Below are 21,716 nucleotides of genomic sequence, written 5' to 3'. Positions count from 1 at the left end.
CTGTTCCTCCTGGAAAAGCACGAGTCCCATTCCCCATCTGGAGCTGGTGAAACATGGATATAAAAGCAGTCTCCACCCCAGAGCCCTTCACTTACGGCCATACCACCCTGAACACGCCCGATCTCGTCTGATCTCGGAAGCTAAGCAGGGTCGGGCCTGGTTAGTACTTGGATGGGAGACCGCCTGGGAATACCAGGTGCTGTAAGCTTTTATCTTCTTTTGTAAAGCCTTCAACAGACAAAGAAACAAAGAAACACAGTATGTGTGCATATTTTGAAACTAAAGTGGAACCAAAAACACAGTCAATTTGACTTTAAAATCACACATTTTTGTACAAACTGCCATTTAGAATATGGACAGCAGAGGGAGCTGTCCTGCTACTTTTGTACATTTAGAGTCTTTTATGACCAAAAAATATATTCTGAAACTTGTAAAAAAGGATGTAAAAATACCAGGTGCTGAAAGCAATTTTCAACGCAATTGACCTGTTTAATAAAAAATAAAAAAAGAGTATTTATGCCCCAAGAAACCCCTGAGAAACATTGTTGTCCTGCTACTTTTGTACATTTTGAGCGAGTATTTTATGCCCCAAAAATATTTTGAAGCTTGTAAAAAGTATGTAAAAAATACCAGGTGCTGAAAGCATTTTTTAAACAATTGAGTGTAAAATAAAGATAAAAATATAGAGTATTTTAAGCAAAAAAATCAAAACAAAACTTTACTGTCTTGCTACTTTTGTACATTTGAGAGTATTTTAGGCCAAAATATATATATATATATATATATATATATATATATATATATATATATATATATATATTTTGAAGCCTGTTAAAAGTATGTAAAAATGTTCAGCACAATTTACCTGTTTTATAAAAAAAAAAAAAAAAAGAGTATTAATGCAAAAAAAAAAAAAACATTGTTGTCCTGCTACTTTTGTACATTTGAGAGAATATTTTATGCCCCCAAAAATATTTTGAAGCTTGTAAAAAAATATGTAAAAAATATCAGGTGCGGAAAGCATTTTTTGAAACAATTGAGTGTAAGTTAAAGATAAAAAGAGTATTTTAACCCTTTAGGCGCCAGAGATTATGGATGAAATAAATGTATAAATAAAAAACTTCCTGAGATACAGAGAACTGAAGCCGGGGCACAGCTCTGGGTCGGCAGTGCCCCTGGAGGCCCGTAGAAGCTCCACACTCCAGTTGATTCTTGGATAAAAGGGCACCCAGCCGGTCTCGAACTCGCGTGAGGCGGAGCAGGGATCATCCACCCCGCACACGGCCAGACTTTGCCCGGCCAGGGAGCACCTTCTGCGGGTCGGAGGCTCCGGGTCGGAGCCCCTGGAGCCTGGAGCCCTCACCGGGCCCCGAACTCGGCTGCCGGAGGCAGTGCAGTGCCTCATGGATAAAAGGGCACCCAGCCGGTCTCGAACTCGCGTGAGGCGGAGCAGGGATCATCCACCCCGCACACGGCCAGACTTTGCCCGGCCAGGGAGCACCTTCTGCGGGTCGGAGGCTCCGGGTCGGAGCCCCTGGAGCCTGGAGCCCTCACCGGGCCCCGAACTCGGCTGCCGGAGGAAGTGCAGTGCCTCATGGATAAAAGGGCACCCAGCCGGTCTCGAACTCGCGTGAGGCGGAGCAGGGATCATCCACCCGCACACGGCCAGACTTTGCCCGGCCAGGGAGCACCTTCTGCGGGTCGGAGGCTCCGGGTCGGAGCCCCTGGAGCCTGGAGCCCTCACCGGGCCCCGAACTCGGCTGCTGGAGGCAGTGCAGTGCCTCATGGATAAAAGGGCACCCAGCCGGTCTCGAACTCGCGTGAGGCGGAGCAGGGATCATCCACCCCGCACACGGCCAGACTTTGCCCGGCCAGGGAGCACCTTCTGCGGGTCGGAGGCTCCGGGTCGGAGCCCCTGGAGCCTGGAGCCCTCACCGGGCCCCGAACTCGGCTGCCGGAGGCAGTGCAGTGCCTCATGGATAAAAGGGCACCCAGCCGGTCTCGAACTCGCGTGAGGCGGAGCAGGGATCATCCACCCCGCACACGACCAGACTTTGCCCGGGGAAGGGCCACTCTGGCTGGGCATGGCCCCCACTGAGCACCCCCTGGAACCCCTGGAGCCCCCGGAGCACCTCCAGAGCCACCCCCCACTCCTCCAGACTCTGCCCGGGGAAGGGACACTCTGGCTGGGCATGGCCTCCACTGAGCACCCTCTGGAGCCCCCAGAGCACCTCCAGAGCCACCCCCCACTCTCCCCAGACTATGCCCGGGGAAGGGCCACTCTGGCTGGGCATGGCCTCCGCTGAGCACCCCCTGGAGCCCCCGGAGCACCTCCAGAGCCACCCCCCACTCTCCCCAGACTCACCCCGGGGAAGGGCCACTCTGGCTGGGCATGGCCTCCGCTGAGCACCCCCTGGAACCCCTGGAGCCCCCGGAGCACCTCCAGAGCCACCCCCCACTCTCCCCAGACTCACCCCGGGGAAGGGCCACTCTGGCTGGGCATGGCCTCCGCTGAGCACCCCCTGGAACCCCTGGAGCCCCCGGAGCACCTCCAGAGCCACCCCCCACTCCTCCAGACTCTGCCCGGGGAAGGGACACTCTGGCTGGGCATGGCCTCCACTGAGCACCCCCTGGAGCCCCCGGAGCACCTCCAGAGCCACCCCCCACTCTCCCCAGACTATGCCCGGGGAAGGGCCACTCTGGCTGGGCATGGCCTCCGCCGAGCACCCCCTGGAGCCCCCGGAGCACCTCCAGAGCCACCCCCCACTCTCCCCAGACTATGCCCGGGGAAGGGACACTCTGGCTGGGCATGGCCTCCGCTGAGCACCCCCTGGAGCCCCCGGAGCACCTCCAGAGCCACCCCCCACTCTCCCCAGACTCACCCCGGGGAAGGGCCACTCTGGCTGGGCATGGCCTCCGCTGAGCACCCCCTGGAACCCCTGGAGCCCCCGGAGCACCTCCAGAGCCACCCCCCACTCCTCCAGACTCTGCCCGGGGAAGGGACACTCTGGCTGGGCATGGCCTCCACTGAGCACCCCCTGGAGCCCCCGGAGCACCTCCAGAGCCACCCCCCACTCTCCCCAGACTATGCCCGGGGAAGGGCCACTCTGGCTGGGCATGGCCTCCGCGGAGCACCCCCTGGAGCCCCCGGAGCACCTCCAGAGCCACCCCCCACTCTCCCCAGACTATGCCCGGGGAAGGGACACTCTGGCTGGGCATGGCCTCCGCTGAGCACCCCCTGGAGCCCCCGGAGCACCTCCAGAGCCACCCCCCACTCTCCCCAGACTCACCCCGGGGAAGGGCCACTCTGGCTGGGCATGGCCTCCGCTGAGCACCCCCTGGAACCCCTGGAGCCCCCGGAGCACCTCCAGAGCCACCCCCCACTCCTCCAGACTCTGCCCGGGGAAGGGACACTCTGGCTGGGCATGGCCTCCACTGAGCACCCCCTGGAGCCCCCGGAGCACCTCCAGAGCCACCCCCCACTCTCCCCAGACTATGCCCGGGGAAGGGCCACTCTGGCTGGGCATGGCCTCCGCCGAGCACCCCCTGGAGCCCCCGGAGCACCTCCAGAGCCACCCCCCACTCTCCCCAGACTATGCCCGGGGAAGGGACACTCTGGCTGGGCATGGCCTCCGCTGAGCACCCCCTGGAGCCCCCGGAGCACCTCCAGAGCCACCCCCCACTCTCCCCAGACTCACCCCGGGGAAGGGCCACTCTGGCTGGGCATGGCCTCCGCTGAGCACCCCCTGGAACCCCTGGAGCCCCCGGAGCACCTCCAGAGCCACCCCCCACTCCTCCAGACTCTGCCCGGGGAAGGGACACTCTGGCTGGGCATGGCCTCCACTGAGCACCCCCTGGAGCCCCCGGAGCACCTCCAGAGCCACCCCCCACTCTCCCCAGACTATGCCCGGGGAAGGGCCACTCTGGCTGGGCATGGCCTCCGCCGAGCACCCCCTGGAGCCCCCGGAGCACCTCCAGAGCCACCCCCCACTCTCCCCAGACTATGCCCGGGGAAGGGACACTCTGGCTGGGCATGGCCTCCGCTGAGCACCCCCTGGAGCCCCCGGAGCACCTCCAGAGCCACCCCCCACTCTCCCCAGACTCACCACGGGGAAGGGCCACTCTGGCTGGGCATGGCCTCCGCTGAGCACCCCCTGGAACCCCTGGAGCCCCCGGAGCACCTCCAGAGCCACCCCCCACTCCTCCAGACTCTGCCCGGGGAAGGGACACTCTGGCTGGGCATGGCCTCCACTGAGCACCCCCTGGAGCCCCCGGAGCACCTCCAGAGCCACCCCCCACTCTCCCCAGACTATGCCCGGGGAAGGGCCACTCTGGCTGGGCATGGCCTCCGCCGAGCACCCCCTGGAGCCCCCGGAGCACCTCCAGAGCCACCCCCCACTCCTCCAGACTCTGCCCGGGGAAGGGACACTCTGGCTGGGCATGGCCTCCACTGAGCACCCCCTGGAGCCCCCGGAGCACCTCCAGAGCCACCCCCCACTCTCCCCAGACTCACCCCGGGGAAGGGCCACTCTGGCTGGGCATGGCCTCCGCTGAGCACCCCCTGGAACCCCTGGAGCCCCCGGAGCACCTCCAGAGCCACCCCCCACTCCTCCAGACTCTGCCCGGGGAAGGGACACTCTGGCTGGGCATGGCCTCCACTGAGCACCCCCTGGAGCCCCCGGAGCACCTCCAGAGCCACCCCCCACTCTCCCCAGACTATGCCCGGGGAAGGGCCACTCTGGCTGGGCATGGCCTCCGCCGAGCACCCCCTGGAGCCCCCGGAGCACCTCCAGAGCCACCCCCCACTCTCCCCAGACTATGCCCGGGGAAGGGCCACTCTGGCTGGGCATGGCCTCCGCCGAGCACCCCCTGGAGCCCCCGGAGCACCTCCAGAGCCACCCCCACTCTCCCCAGATTCTGCCCGGGGAAGGGCCACTCTGGCTGGGCATGGCCTCCGCCGAGCACCCCCTGGAACCCCTGGAGCCCCTCCAGAGCCACCCCCCACTCCTCCAGACTCACCCCGGGGAAGGGCAACTCTGGCTGGGCATGGCCCCCACTGAGCACCCCCTGGAACCCCTGGAGCCCCCGGAGCACCTCCAGAGCCACTCCCCACTCTCCCCAGATTCTGCCCGGGGAAGGGCCACTCTGGCTGGGCATGGCCTCCGCCGAGCACCCCCTGGAACCCCTGGAGCCCCTCCAGAGCCACCCCGCATTCCCCCAAACTCAGTCTGGGGACGGGCCACTCTTCCCCGGGTTGCAGGCTCTGGGACTCCGGGGATGACCACCGGGGACCAGGCCCTCCCTTCGAACCCGGGGACCCACACTTAAGCACCCCCACACGGGCTACACACCCTTGTTTCAGCCCCCTGGAGGTCCGTGCCCTTGGTACTATACCATGGAAGTCCGTGCCCTTGGTACTCCGACTGGAGTACCAAGGGAACGGCCCAGCACTCACCACAGAGGCTCGCGCCGGCCCCGGCCCACCTTTCGTCCCTGGGTACCCACACTTAAGCACCCCAACACGAGCTACACACCCTTGGTGCAGCCCCCTGGAAGTCCGTGCCCTTGGTACTCTGAGCCACTTTAAAAGATAAAAAGCACCAGGACCCCAAGGCCCTGGCTCCCCTGTCCCCTACACCACACTTGGAGGCAGGGCCCTTGCCCTCCACTGGCTGCCCCCGCGCCCAATGTACTCCATAACCGAAGAAGAGAGGGGGACCCGGAGGCCGGCCTACTAGGGTAACAGGTTTAATTTAGAGCCGGGGCTCTGGACCACAAATGCCAACAACCCCGCAGTGCGCAGGAGCCTTCGAAGCTGGATGAAACCAGAACGGGGCCCTACGATGGCGGTGACCAGCCAGTTGATAGCAAAGTGAGCCCTGGACAGGCGCTGCATTTGACAAACTCAGAGACGAGGAAGGGACCGGAGTCGGACCAAAAATATGCGCCGGCCCTGCCCCCCGCCCCGCGCAGAGCCATCGGACACGTTGAGGCTGAAGGGGACTGGCGCAGAGCCCTTGGGCCCAGGGGCTAAGCGCAGCCATCATCCTTCAAGCCGCGCGTCCTTCAGTGCAGGGGTGAGTGACAGAGGGCCTGGACTGTTGTTCCACCGGACGCGTTGAGGCTGAAGGGGACTGGTGCAGAGCCCCTGTGCCAGGGGCTAAGCGCAGCCATCATCCTCCAAGCCGCGCGTCCTTCTGCGCAGGGGTGAGTGACAGTGGACCCGGACTGTGTTCCCACCGGACGCGTTGAGGCTGAAGGGGACTGGCTCAGAGCCCCTGGCACAGGGGCTAAGCACAGCCATCATCCTTCAAGCCGCGCGTCCTTCTGCGCAGGGGTGAGTGACAATGGACCCGGACTGTGTTCCCACCGGACGCGTTGAGGCTGAAGGGGACTGGCTCAGAGCCCCTGGCACAGGGGCTAAGCGCAGCCATCATCCTTCAAGCCGCGCGTCCTTCAGTGCGGGGGTGAGTGACGGTCCCATCTCCGGAGACAAGGGGCCAGGCGCGGGGGAAGCCAGTCAGACTGAAGCCCCGCGCCTGGTGGGACCTCTGTCTCGGCCTCGCTTCCAACGTGTCCGGCGTGAGGTTAGCCGGAGCAAACCACAGCCGCAAAATGTAAACAAACCCGCAGTGCGCAGGAGCCTTCGAAGCTGGATAAAACCAGAACGGGGCCCTACGATGGCGGGTCTTGAGTGCCAATAGACCAAGCTCCTTGTCTGGTATACATAGAACCATGATTTGTACCATTTTCATGGTTGATTCACGGATGATCCCTGCTCCGCCTCACGCGAGTTGGACGGCTGGGTGCCTTTTATCCATGAGGCACTGCACTGCCTCCGGCAGCCGAGTTCGGGGCCCGGTGAGGGCTCCAGGCTCCAGGGGCTCCGACCCGGAGCCTCCGACCCGCAGAAGGTGCTCCCTGGCCGGGCAAAGTCTGGCCGTATGCGGGGTGGATGGCCCTGGGTCTGGGCGGCGCTAAGATCACGGAGCGGGTCACCTCCGCGTACAGCCCGTGGTCAGCGTGACACCGTGCTCTGCCCCGAGCAATCAGAGCAAACAGGAAGCTTCTGGAAGTGCCCGGGAGTCTGGTAAAATCAAGCCGAAAATAGACCCTCTCATGCCGGGTCTGAGCGGCACTTAGAGCCCGGTGGAGCGCGGAGCGCGGGGCTCCATTCAGAGGCTCCGTGATCCGCCTTACAACCAGCTCTCACCTCCGCGTACAGCCCGTGGTCAGCGTGACACCGTGCTCTGCCCCGAGCAATCAGAGCAAACAGGAAGCTTCTGGAAGTGCCCGGGAGTCTGGTAAAATCAAGCCGAAAATAGACCCTCTCATGCCGGGTCTGAGCGGCACTTAGAGCCCGGAGGAGCGCGGAGCGCGGGGCTCCATTCAGAGGCTCCGTGATCCGCCTTACAACCAGCTCTCACCTCCGCGTACAGCCCGTGGTCAGCGTGACACCGTGCTCTGCCCCGAGCAATCAGAGCAAACAGGAAGCTTCTGGAAGTGCCCGGGAGTCTGGTAAAATCAAGCCGAAAATAGACCATCTCATGCCGGGTCTGAGCGGCGCTTAGAGCCCGGTGGAGCGCGGAGCGCGGGGCTATATTCAGAGGCTCCGTGATCCGACGCTCACCTCCGCACCTCCGAACCATGACCATTACGGCTGTGAAGGAGCCTTGGAAGCTGGATAAAACCAGAACGGGGCCCATCGATCGCGGTTCTCGTGTGCCCGTCAAACGAGCTCCTTGCCCGGTATCCGCACAACCAGGAAATGTACCTGTTTCGATTGCGAAAAACGTCATTCTCAAAAACCGCCCGCCCCTCCCTCCCAGCATTACCATTTTGCACATTCCGCGTGAGAGCAGCGTAAGAATTTCTCGGGAGCAGCGTGATTTAGCCCGGGAATTTTGAGCTGAACGCTTATTCCCACGAGCCCAAAAAACGACTAAGTCCAACGGTATATAGTGTACTATTGCCGAAAAATGACAGAGTCTTTTCAGGTATAGTGTACTATTTCGGTTTTTACTCTAAGTCCCTCAGGGGCATATGGTGCTATACTCTGATGGTCAGATCACCTCCAGGCCCCAGGGGAGTGCTTTTCTGGGGGCAAACAGTGCACTGATGATGGGGGATTATTTCATTTTGCTCATTTTGGTGTTTTTTCACATTTTAACCCATTTTCACCCCATTTGCTCACAACTTCATACTACGGCCCGGAAAAACGACAGAGTCGCTCTGGTATAGTGTACTATTGCCGAAAAATGACAGAGTCTTTTCAGGTATAGTGTACTATTTCGGTTTTTACTCTAAGTCCCTCAGGGGCATATGGTGCTATACTCTGATGGTCAGATCACCTCCAGGCCCCAGGGGAGTGCTTTTCTGGGGGCAAACAGTGCACTGATGATGGGGGATTATTTCATTTTGCTCATTTTGGTGTTTTTTCACATTTTAACCCATTTTCACCCCTTTTGCTCACAACTTCATACTACGGCCCGGAAAAACGACAGAGTCCCTCGGGTATAGTGTACTATTGCCGAAAAACGACAGAGTCCCTCGGGTATAGTGTACTATTGCCGAAAAACGACAGAGTCCCTCGGGTATAGTGTACTATTGCCGAAAAACGACAGAGTCCCTCGGGTATAGTGTACTATTGCCGAAAAACGACAGAGTCCCTCGGGTATAGTGTACTATTGCCGAAAAACGACAGAGTCCCTCGGGTATAGTGTACTATTGCCGAAAAACGACAGAGTCCCTCGGGTATAGTGTACTATTGCCGAAAAACGACAGAGTCCCTCGGGTATAGTCTACTATTGGCTGGAAGCTCGGTTTTTTTTCTAAGACCAGCAGGGGTATATGGTACTATATTCTGGTGGTCAGATCACCTCCAGGCACCAGGGGAGTGCTTTTCTGGGGGCAAACTGTGCACTGATGATGGGGGATTATTTCATTTTGCTCATTTTGGTGTTTTTTCACATTTTAACCCATTTTCACCCCTTTTGCTCACATCTTCAAACTCGGGCCCTGATTACAAGTTCTGACCAAATGATGACAAACACGGTATTTATTATGTATTTTTTTCATTTTTTTTATTTTTCCAACTTATACATCCATCATTGGTGCCAGGCAGGTTGTGGAGAAAGCAGTGAAGAAAGGAGAGAGCCATCACAGAAAAGATGTCCATCCAGGGTCAAGGTACCCTGCACTTTTACATATCCAAATGACAGCATTTAAAGTTTTTTAGCGTATGGTATCTCTCGTTGCATGGAACCGCACAGAGGCCAACGCCACACTGACGGCACCTGTACTTTGTTTGCCGCCTGCCTTTGGTACGAGAGCGGTCAGAGCACACGGCGCAGTCTGGACGTCCCTCTGCTTGACAAAGCCAATGACGCTCTGTGAGTCTCTGTGGCATTTCACCCTCCGGTCTTGAGCGCCTTTCTTGTTTTTTGGAGTGATCAGCCAGTAATGCATCAATAATGTTCTGAATGTAAACCTTTAAAGGTTTGTGTGGGCCTGGAGTGGATTTGGTGTATATGATGTGTGAGTTGACAATACTTATGCTTATAATGGCATTGAATATGCGATGATACCATTTCCGGGACCTGTGTGGAAAGAGGTATGTCTTCATCCTCTGGTCAGCAGTGTCCACTCCACCCATGTAGGCGTTGTACTGGTCGACACATACAGGTCTTTTGATGTCACGGAAGCCAGTGTCATCTGTCTTGGATCGGATCCTCCTCTGAACACAATCATTTCCATGGACTGTGGACAACATGGTGAGACGTTTAGTATCGGGCCAAGCACAAGCCAGGAGTTTTCCCTTTCTGCAAAAAACTGGGTCATCTCCTTTTTTCAGCTGTAAGACACTTTTACCAAGGCATTTTGGCATCCCCAACCTGGTAATCCTTACCGTCCCACACAGTCCAGTTTCCAAATCTGCTAATTCATTTGCAATTACAGGCGAGGTATAGTAACTGTCCATGTAAATCTCGTGTCCTTTGCCCGTAAAGGGAGAAACCAACTCACGGACAACTGCGTGTGTTGCACTGATGTTGCTTGCATTATTTTTGTACTGTCCAGTGTGCATTGACCAGCGCAAAACATACCCTGAACAGCTTTCACTCAGGGCATACACTCTATAGCCATATTTGTCAGGTTTATTCGGAGAGTAACATTTTAGTGAAGATCTCCCCTTGAAAGCTATTGTCATTTCATCTAAAGAAAGCTCCTTGATTGGACTGTAAACTGCTGCAAATTTGGGAATAATCAAATCTATTATTGGGCGGACTTTGAACAGTTTATCGTGCCCGGGCTCGCCTGTTCTCACATAATCATTATTGTTGACAAAATGAAAGAACGAAAGAATGATTTCAAATCTGTTTCTTGACATTACATTTCCAAATCCAGGCGTTTGTGTAAGCCAAAATGTTCCCCAGTAATCCTCGATTTCAGGTTTCTCAACAAGGCCCATGGAGAGATGCAAAGCGAAGAAAGCTTTCATTTCGGTGACTGATACATCATACCACTCAAGAAATCTTGAATGTGGCTTCAGAATCATAGGTGCCATACACTGATGTGCATATCTATTTGTCTCATCAGTAATGAAAGTCCAAAACTGATCGGTCAGAAAGAGTGACAGAATATCAAATGGATTAGCATCCGTCAGATCCATCTCTCCTGTGTAGCCAACTGGGTCTTCAAAAGGTTTGATCCATGCCTCAAATACCTCGACCTCTCTCAGCATGTCCCAGCTCTCATCCACCGGGCAAGTTTTACTGCAGCCACTGGTTCCACTGGTTCCTCGCCTCCGTCTGTCCTTTGCACCTGTCCGTTGTTTCGAAGTCCCTTCATCTCCACTTGGAAATCCATCGTCACTCTCGGGGAGATAATACCCTTCAGAGTCAGAATCTGCTGTAAATTGCATGCCACGTGTACTTCCTCCAGCCATTTTTTTCCTTACCGGATCTGCCCTGGATCATACCTGGCTAATAAAGGGAAGTTGCACCGAACCGACCAATGACTGAAGTGATTCATTTTCTACTATTATTTCATTAATTTCCTTGTACGGTAAAGTTGCATTTCTGCGACTTTGGCGCTTAAAGGGTTAGAATACAGAGTTTTTGGTTTCAATACCTTATCATCTGCTGCCATCTTCTGTATTTTTTGTAAATAAAGGTGGACAAAAATAAATAAATATTTGACAAACGCCAAGCCTAGCCCCAAGCCCCAAGGACTGATAACCCTTTAGGCGCCAGAGATTATGGATGAAATAAATGTATAAATAAAAAACTTCCTGAGATACAGAGAACTGAAGCCGGGGCACAGCTCTGGGTCGGCAGTGCCCCTGGAGGCCCGTAGAAGCTCCACACTCCAGTTGATTCTTGGATAAAAGGGCACCCAGCCGGTCTCGAACTCGCGTGAGGCGGAGCAGGGATCATCCACCCCGCACACGGCCAGACTTTGCCCGGCCAGGGAGCACCTTCTGCGGGTCGGAGGCTCCGGGTCGGAGCCCCTGGAGCCTGGAGCCCTCACCGGGCCCCGAACTCGGCTGCCGGAGGCAGTGCAGTGCCTCATGGATAAAAGGGCACCCAGCCGGTCTCGAACTCGCGTGAGGCGGAGCAGGGATCATCCACCCCGCACACGGCCAGACTTTGCCCGGCCAGGGAGCACCTTCTGCGGGTCGGAGGCTCCGGGTCGGAGCCCCTGGAGCCTGGAGCCCTCACCGGGCCCCGAACTCGGCTGCCGGAGGAAGTGCAGTGCCTCATGGATAAAAGGGCACCCAGCCGGTCTCGAACTCGCGTGAGGCGGAGCAGGGATCATCCACCCGCACACGGCCAGACTTTGCCCGGCCAGGGAGCACCTTCTGCGGGTCGGAGGCTCCGGGTCGGAGCCCCTGGAGCCTGGAGCCCTCACCGGGCCCCGAACTCGGCTGCCGGAGGAAGTGCAGTGCCTCATGGATAAAAGGGCACCCAGCCGGTCTCGAACTCGCGTGAGGCGGAGCAGGGATCATCCACCCGCACACGGCCAGACTTTGCCCGGCCAGGGAGCACCTTCTGCGGGTCGGAGGCTCCGGGTCGGAGCCCCTGGAGCCTGGAGCCCTCACCGGGCCCCGAACTCGGCTGCTGGAGGCAGTGCAGTGCCTCATGGATAAAAGGGCACCCAGCCGGTCTCGAACTCGCGTGAGGCGGAGCAGGGATCATCCACCCCGCACACGGCCAGACTTTGCCCGGCCAGGGAGCACCTTCTGCGGGTCGGAGGCTCCGGGTCGGAGCCCCTGGAGCCTGGAGCCCTCACCGGGCCCCGAACTCGGCTGCCGGAGGCAGTGCAGTGCCTCATGGATAAAAGGGCACCCAGCCGGTCTCGAACTCGCGTGAGGCGGAGCAGGGATCATCCACCCCGCACACGACCAGACTTTGCCCGGGGAAGGGCCACTCTGGCTGGGCATGGCCCCCACTGAGCACCCCCTGGAACCCCTGGAGCCCCCGGAGCACCTCCAGAGCCACCCCCCACTCCTCCAGACTCTGCCCGGGGAAGGGACACTCTGGCTGGGCATGGCCTCCACTGAGCACCCTCTGGAGCCCCCAGAGCACCTCCAGAGCCACCCCCCACTCTCCCCAGACTATGCCCGGGGAAGGGCCACTCTGGCTGGGCATGGCCTCCGCTGAGCACCCCCTGGAGCCCCCGGAGCACCTCCAGAGCCACCCCCCACTCTCCCCAGACTCACCCCGGGGAAGGGCCACTCTGGCTGGGCATGGCCTCCGCTGAGCACCCCCTGGAACCCCTGGAGCCCCCGGAGCACCTCCAGAGCCACCCCCCACTCCTCCAGACTCTGCCCGGGGAAGGGACACTCTGGCTGGGCATGGCCTCCACTGAGCACCCCCTGGAGCCCCCGGAGCACCTCCAGAGCCACCCCCCACTCTCCCCAGACTATGCCCGGGGAAGGGCCACTCTGGCTGGGCATGGCCTCCGCCGAGCACCCCCTGGAGCCCCCGGAGCACCTCCAGAGCCACCCCCCACTCTCCCCAGACTATGCCCGGGGAAGGGACACTCTGGCTGGGCATGGCCTCCGCTGAGCACCCCCTGGAGCCCCCGGAGCACCTCCAGAGCCACCCCCCACTCTCCCCAGACTCACCCCGGGGAAGGGCCACTCTGGCTGGGCATGGCCTCCGCTGAGCACCCCCTGGAACCCCTGGAGCCCCCGGAGCACCTCCAGAGCCACCCCCCACTCCTCCAGACTCTGCCCGGGGAAGGGACACTCTGGCTGGGCATGGCCTCCACTGAGCACCCCCTGGAGCCCCCGGAGCACCTCCAGAGCCACCCCCCACTCTCCCCAGACTATGCCCGGGGAAGGGCCACTCTGGCTGGGAATGGCCTCCGCCGAGCACCCCCTGGAGCCCCCGGAGCACCTCCAGAGCCACCCCCCACTCTCCCCAGACTATGCCCGGGGAAGGGACACTCTGGCTGGGCATGGCCTCCGCTGAGCACCCCCTGGAGCCCCCGGAGCACCTCCAGAGCCACCCCCCACTCTCCCCAGACTCACCCCGGGGAAGGGCCACTCTGGCTGGGCATGGCCTCCGCTGAGCACCCCCTGGAACCCCTGGAGCCCCCGGAGCACCTCCAGAGCCACCCCCCACTCCTCCAGACTCTGCCCGGGGAAGGGACACTCTGGCTGGGCATGGCCTCCACTGAGCACCCCCTGGAGCCCCCGGAGCACCTCCAGAGCCACCCCCCACTCTCCCCAGACTATGCCCGGGGAAGGGACACTCTGGCTGGGCATGGCCTCCGCTGAGCACCCCCTGGAGCCCCCGGAGCACCTCCAGAGCCACCCCCCACTCTCCCCAGACTCACCCCGGGGAAGGGCCACTCTGGCTGGGCATGGCCTCCGCTGAGCACCCCCTGGAACCCCTGGAGCCCCCGGAGCACCTCCAGAGCCACCCCCCACTCCTCCAGACTCTGCCCGGGGAAGGGACACTCTGGCTGGGCATGGCCTCCACTGAGCACCCCCTGGAGCCCCCGGAGCACCTCCAGAGCCACCCCCCACTCTCCCCAGACTATGCCCGGGGAAGGGCCACTCTGGCTGGGCATGGCCTCCGCCGAGCACCCCCTGGAGCCCCCGGAGCACCTCCAGAGCCACCCCCCACTCTCCCCAGACTATGCCCGGGGAAGGGACACTCTGGCTGGGCATGGCCTCCGCTGAGCACCCCCTGGAGCCCCCGGAGCACCTCCAGAGCCACCCCCCACTCTCCCCAGACTCACCCCGGGGAAGGGCCACTCTGGCTGGGCATGGCCTCCGCTGAGCACCCCCTGGAACCCCTGGAGCCCCCGGAGCACCTCCAGAGCCACCCCCCACTCCTCCAGACTCTGCCCGGGGAAGGGACACTCTGGCTGGGCATGGCCTCCACTGAGCACCCCCTGGAGCCCCCGGAGCACCTCCAGAGCCACCCCCCACTCTCCCCAGACTATGCCCGGGGAAGGGCCACTCTGGCTGGGCATGGCCTCCGCCGAGCACCCCCTGGAGCCCCCGGAGCACCTCCAGAGCCACCCCCCACTCCTCCAGACTCTGCCCGGGGAAGGGACACTCTGGCTGGGCATGGCCTCCACTGAGCACCCCCTGGAGCCCCCGGAGCACCTCCAGAGCCACCCCCCACTCTCCCCAGACTCACCCCGGGGAAGGGCCACTCTGGCTGGGCATGGCCTCCGCTGAGCACCCCCTGGAACCCCTGGAGCCCCCGGAGCACCTCCAGAGCCACCCCCCACTCCTCCAGACTCTGCCCGGGGAAGGGACACTCTGGCTGGGCATGGCCTCCACTGAGCACCCCCTGGAGCCCCCGGAGCACCTCCAGAGCCACCCCCCACTCTCCCCAGACTATGCCCGGGGAAGGGCCACTCTGGCTGGGCATGGCCTCCGCCGAGCACCCCCTGGAGCCCCCGGAGCACCTCCAGAGCCACCCCCCACTCTCCCCAGACTATGCCCGGGGAAGGGCCACTCTGGCTGGGCATGGCCTCCGCCGAGCACCCCCTGGAGCCCCCGGAGCACCTCCAGAGCCACCCCCCACTCTCCCCAGATTCTGCCCGGGGAAGGGACACTCTGGCTGGGCATGGCCTCCGCCGAGCACCCCCTGGAACCCCTGGAGCCCCTCCAGAGCCACCCCCCACTCCTCCAGACTCACCCCGGGGAAGGGCAACTCTGGCTGGGCATGGCCCCCACTGAGCACCCCCTGGAACCCCTGGAGCCCCCGGAGCACCTCCAGAGCCACTCCCCACTCTCCCCAGATTCTGCCCGGGGAAGGGCCACTCTGGCTGGGCATGGCCTCCGCCGAGCACCCCCTGGAACCCCTGGAGCCCCTCCAGAGCCACCCCGCATTCCCCCAAACTCAGTCTGGGGACGGGCCACTCTTCCCCGGGTTGCAGGCTCTGGGACTCCGGGGATGACCACCGGGGACCAGGCCCTCCCTTCGAACCCGGGGACCCACACTTAAGCACCCCCACACGGGCTACACACCCTTGTTTCAGCCCCCTGGAGGTCCGTGCCCTTGGTACTATACCATGGAAGTCCGTGCCCTTGGTACTCCGACTGGAGTACCAAGGGAACGGCCCAGCACTCACCACAGAGGCTCGCGCCGGCCCCGGCCCACCTTTCGTCCCTGGGTACCCACACTTAAGCACCCCAACACGAGCTACACACCCTTGGTGCAGCCCCCTGGAAGTCCGTGCCCTTGGTACTCTGAGCCACTTTAAAAGATAAAAAGCACCAGGACCCCAAGGCCCTGGCTCCCCTGTCCCCTACACCACACTTGGAGGCAGGGCCCTTGCCCTCCACTGGCTGCCCCCGCGCCCAATGTACTCCATAACCGAAGAAGAGAGGGGGACCCGGAGGCCGGCCTACTAGGGTAACAGGTTTAATTTAGAGCCGGGGCTCTGGACCACAAATGCCAACAACCCCGCAGTGCGCAGGAGCCTTCGAAGCTGGATGAAACCAGAACGGGGCCCTACGATGGCGGTGACCAGCCAGTTGATAGCAAAGTGAGCCCTGGACAGGAGCTGCATTTGACAAACTCAGAGACGAGGAAGGGACCGGAGTCGGACCAAATATATCATCTGGCGCTGTGTCCAGCGTGAGGGTGAGCCAGCGCAAATCAGGACCACAAATGCCAACAACCCCGCAGTGCGCAGGAGCCTTCGAAGCTGGATGAAACCAGAACGGGGCCCTACGATGGCGGTGACCAGCCAGTTGATAGCAAAGTGAGCCCTGGACAGGCGCTGCATTTGACAAACTCAGAGACGAGGAAGGGACCGGAGTCGGACCAAATATATCATCTGGCGCTGTGTCCAGCGTAAGGGTGAGCCAGCGCAAATCAGGACCACAAATGCCAACAACCCCGCAGTGCGCAGGAGCCTTCGAAGCTGGATGAAACCAGAACGGGGCCCTACGATGGCGGTGACCAGCCAGTTGATAGCAAAGTGAGCCCTGGACAGGAGCTGCATTTGACAAACTCAGAGACGAGGAAGGGACCGGAGTCGGACCAAATATATCATCTGGCGCTGTGTCCAGCGTAAGGGTGAGCCAGCGCAAATCAGGACCACAAATGCCAACAACCCCGCAGTGCGCAGGAGCCTTCGAAGCTGGATGAAACCAGAACGGGGCCCTACGATGGCGGTGACCAGCCAGTTGATAGCAAAGTGAGCCCTGGACAGGCGCTGCATTTGACAAACTCAGAGACGAGGAAGGGACCGGAGTCGGACCAAATATATCATCTGGCGCTGTGTCCAGCGTAAGGGTGAGCCAGCGCAAATCAGGACCACAAATGCCAACAACCCCGCAGTGCGCAGGAGCCTTCGAAGCTGGATGAAACCAGAACGGGGCCCTACGATGGCGGTGACCAGCCAGTTGATAGCAAAGTGAGCCCTGGACAGGCGCTGCATTTGACAAACTCAGAGACGAGGAAGGGACCGGAGTCGGACCAAAAATATGCGCCGGCCCTGCCCCCCGCCCCGCGCAGAGCCATCGGACACGTTGAGGCTGAAGGGGACTGGCGCAGAGCCCTTGGGCCCAGGGGCTAAGCGCAGCCATCATCCTTCAAGCCGCGCCTCCTGCTGCGCGGGGGTGAGTGACAATGGGCTCGGACTGTGGTTCCGTCGGACGCGTTGAGGCTGAAGGAGACTGGCGCAGAGCCCCTGTAACAGGGGCTAAGCGCAGCCATCATCCTCCAAGCCGCGCGTCCTTCAGTGCGGGGGTGAGTGACAGTGGGCCTGGACTGTTGTTCCACCGGACGCGTTGAGGCTGAAGGGGACTGGTGCAGAGCCCCTGTGCCAGGGGCTAAGCGCAGCCATCATCCTCCAAGCCGCGCGTCCTTCTGCGCAGGGGTGAGTGACAGTGGACCCGGACTGTGTTCCCACCGGACGCGTTGAGGCTGAAGGGGACTGGCTCAGAGCCCCTGGCACAGGGGCTAAGCACAGCCATCATCCTTCAAGCCGCGCGTCCTTCAGTGCGGGGGTGAGTGACAGAGGGCCTGGACTGTTGTTCCACCGGACGCGTTGAGGCTGAAGGGGACTGGTGCAGAGCCCCTGTGCCAGGGGCTAAGCGCAGCCATCATCCTCCAAGCCGCGCGTCCTTCTGCGCAGGGGTGAGTGACAATGGACCCGGACTGTGTTCCCACCGGACGCGTTGAGGCTGAAGGGGACTGGCTCAGAGCCCCTGGCACAGGGGCTAAGCGCAGCCATCATCCTTCAAGCCGCGCGTCCTTCAGTGCGGGGGTGAGTGACGGTCCCATCTCCGGAGACAAGGGGCCAGGCGCGGGGGAAGCCAGTCAGACTGAAGCCCCGCGCCTGGTGGGACCTCTGTCTCGGCCTCGCTTCCAACGTGTCCGGCGTGAGGTTAGCCGGAGCAAACCACAGCCGCAAAATGTAAACAAACCCGCAGTGCGCAGGAGCCTTCGAAGCTGGATAAAACCAGAACGGGGCCCTACGATGGCGGGTCTTGAGTGCCAATAGACCAAGCTCCTTGTCTGGTATACATAGAACCATGATTTGTACCATTTTCATGGTTGATTCACGGATGATCCCTGCTCCGCCTCACGCGAGTTGGACGGCTGGGTGCCTTTTATCCATGAGGCACTGCACTGCCTCCGGCAGCCGAGTTCGGGGCCCGGTGAGGGCTCCAGGCTCCAGGGGCTCCGACCCGGAGCCTCCGACCCGCAGAAGGTGCTCCCTGGCCGGGCAAAGTCTGGCCGTATGCGGGGTGGATGGCCCTGGGTCTGGGCGGCGCTAAGATCACGGAGCGGGTCACCTCCGCGTACAGCCCGTGGTCAGCGTGACACCGTGCTCTGCCCCGAGCAATCAGAGCAAACAGGAAGCTTCTGGAAGTGCCCGGGAGTCTGGTAAAATCAAGCCGAAAATAGACCCTCTCATGCCGGGTCTGAGCGGCACTTAGAGCCCGGAGGAGCGCGGAGCGCGGGGCTCCATTCAGAGGCTCCGTGATCCGCCTTACAACCAGCTCTCACCTCCGCGTACAGCCCGTGGTCAGCGTGACACCGTGCTCTGCCCCGAGCAATCAGAGCAAACAGGAAGCTTCTGGAAGTGCCCGGGAGTCTGGTAAAATCAAGCCGAAAATAGACCCTCTCATGCCGGGTCTGAGCGGCACTTAGAGCCCGGAGGAGCGCGGAGCGCGGGGCTCCATTCAGAGGCTCCGTGATCCGCCTTACAACCAGCTCTCACCTCCGCGTACAGCCCGTGGTCAGCGTGACACCGTGCTCTGCCCCGAGCAATCAGAGCAAACAGGAAGCTTCTGGAAGTGCCCGGGAGTCTGGTAAAATCAAGCCGAAAATAGACCCTCTCATGCCGGGTCTGAGCGGCACTTAGAGCCCGGAGGAGCGCGGAGCGCGGGGCTCCATTCAGAGGCTCCGTGATCCGCCTTACAACCAGCTCTCACCTCCGCGTACAGCCCGTGGTCAGCGTGACACCGTGCTCTGCCCCGAGCAATCAGAGCAAACAGGAAGCTTCTGGAAGTGCCCGGGAGTCTGGTAAAATCAAGCCGAAAATAGACCATCTCATGCCGGGTCTGAGCGGCGCTTAGAGCCCGGTGGAGCGCGGAGCGCGGGGCTATATTCAGAGGCTCCGTGATCCGACGCTCACCTCCGCACCTCCGAACCATGACTTGACATTACGGCTGTGAAGGAGCCTTGGAAGCTGGATAAAACCAGAACGGGGCCCATCGATCGCGGTTCTCGTGTGCCCGTCAAACGAGCTCCTTGCCCGGTATCCGCACAACCAGGAAATGTACCTGTTTCGATTGCGAAAAACGTCATTCTCAAAAACCGCCCGCCCCTCCCTCCCAGCATTACCATTTTGCACATTCCGCGTGAGAGCAGCGTAAGAATTTCTCGGGAGCAGCGTGATTTAGCCCGGGAATTTTGAGCTGAACGCTTATTCCCACGAGCCCAAAAAACGACTAAGTCCAACGGTATATAGTGTACTATTGCCGAAAAATGACAGAGTCTTTTCAGGTATAGTGTACTATTTCGGTTTTTACTCTAAGTCCCTCAGGGGCATATGGTGCTATACTCTGATGGTCAGATCACCTCCAGGCCCCAGGGGAGTGCTTTTCTGGGGGCAAACAGTGCACTGATGATGGGGGATTATTTCATTTTGCTCATTTTGGTGTTTTTTCACATTTTAACCCATTTTCACCCCTTTTGCTCACAACTTCATACTACGGCCCGGAAAAACGACAGAGTCCCTCGGGTATAGTGTACTATTGCCGAAAAACGACAGAGTCCCTCGGGTATAGTGTACTATTGCCGAAAAACGACAGAGTCCCTCGGGTATAGTGTACTATTGCCAAAAAACGACAGAGTCCCTCGGGTATAGTGTACTATTGCCGAAAAACGACAGAGTCCCTCGGGTATAGTGTACTATTGCCGAAAAACGACAGAGTCCCTCGGGTATAGTGTACTATTGGCTGGAAGCTCGGTTTTTTTTCTAAGACCAGCAGGGGTATATGGTACTATATTCTGGTGGTCAGATCACCTCCAGGCACCAGGGGAGTGCTTTTCTGGGGGCAAACTGTGCACTGATGATGGGGGATTATTTCATTTTGCTCATTTTGGTGTTTTTTCACATTTTAACCCATTTTCACCCCTTTTGCTCACATCTTCAAACTCGGGCCCTGATTACAAGTTCTGACCAAATGATGACAAACACGGTATTTATTATGTATTTTTTTCATTTTTTTTATTTTTCCAACTTATACATCCATCATTGGTGCCAGGCAGGTTGTGGAGAAAGCAGTGAAGAAAGGAGAGAGCCATCACAGAAAAGATGTCCATCCAGGGTCAAGGTACCCTGCACTTTTACATATCCAAATGACAGCATTTAAAGTTTTTTAGCGTATGGTATCTCTCGTTGCATGGAACCGCACAGAGGCCAACGCCACACTGACGGCACCTGTACTTTGTTTGCCGCCTGCCTTTGGTACGAGAGCGGTCAGAGCACACGGCGCAGTCTGGACGTCCCTCTGCTTGACAAAGCCAATGACGCTCTGTGAGTCTCTGTGGCATTTCACCCTCCGGTCTTGAGCGCCTTTCTTGTTTTTTGGAGTGATCAGCCAGTAATGCATCAATAATGTTCTGAATGTAAACCTTTAAAGGTTTGTGTGGGCCTGGAGTGGATTTGGTGTATATGATGTGTGAGTTGACAATACTTATGCTTATAATGGCATTGAATATGCGATGATACCATTTCCGGGACCTGTGTGGAAAGAGGTATGTCTTCATCCTCTGGTCAGCAGTGTCCACTCCACCCATGTAGGCGTTGTACTGGTCGACACATACAGGTCTTTTGATGTCACGGAAGCCAGTGTCATCTGTCTTGGATCGGATCCTCCTCTGAACACAATCATTTCCATGGACTGTGGACAACATGGTGAGACGTTTAGTATCGTGCCAAGCACAAGCCAGGAGTTTTCCCTTTCTGCAAAAAACTGGGTCATCTCCTTTTTTCAGCTGTAAGACACTTTTACCAAGGCATTTTGGCATCCCCAACCTGGTAATCCTTACCGTCCCACACAGTCCAGTTTCCAAATCTGCTAATTCATTTGCAATTACAGGCGAGGTATAGTAACTGTCCATGTAAATCTCGTGTCCTTTGCCCGTAAAGGGAGAAACCAACTCACGGACAACTGCGTGTGTTGCACTGATGTTGCTTGCATTATTTTTGTACTGTCCAGTGTGCATTGACCAGCGCAAAACATACCCTGAACAGCTTTCACTCAGGGCATACACTCTATAGCCATATTTGTCAGGTTTATTCGGAGAGTAACATTTTAGTGAAGATCTCCCCTTGAAAGCTATTGTCATTTCATCTAAAGAAAGCTCCTTGATTGGACTGTAAACTGCTGCAAATTTGGGAATAATCAAATCTATTATTGGGCGGACTTTGAACAGTTTATCGTGCCCGGGCTCGCCTGTTCTCACATAATCATTATTGTTGACAAAATGAAAGAACGAAAGAATGATTTCAAATCTGTTTCTTGACATTACATTTCCAAATCCAGGCGTTTGTGTAAGCCAAAATGTTCCCCAGTAATCCTCGATTTCAGGTTTCTCAACAAGGCCCATGGAGAGATGCAAAGCGAAGAAAGCTTTCATTTCGGTGACTGATACATCATACCACTCAAGAAATCTTGAATGTGGCTTCAGAATCATAGGTGCCATACACTGATG

The 21,716-nt window shown here is 58.8% G+C and overlaps 1 non-coding gene across 1 annotated transcript; it reads left to right on the top strand.

The window, feature by feature from the left end:
- The first annotated feature begins 89 nt into the window (after positions 1-89).
- LOC140380801 (5S ribosomal RNA) lies at positions 90-208 on the top strand. The gene has a single exon (XR_011931214.1). It is a non-coding gene; the product is annotated as a 5S ribosomal RNA (ribosomal RNA).
- The last annotated feature ends 21,508 nt before the right edge of the window (positions 209-21,716 follow it).

The sequence above is a fragment of the Eucyclogobius newberryi genome, unplaced genomic scaffold, assembly GCF_026437365.1.
Source record: "Eucyclogobius newberryi isolate DKJ021-1_F unplaced genomic scaffold, fEucNew1.0.hap1 SCAF_10, whole genome shotgun sequence".
NCBI classification, from domain to species: domain Eukaryota; kingdom Metazoa; phylum Chordata; class Actinopteri; order Gobiiformes; family Gobiidae; genus Eucyclogobius; species Eucyclogobius newberryi.
The sequence above is the reverse complement of the archived record's forward strand: the minus strand, read 5'-3'. Positions and strand labels throughout refer to the sequence as shown.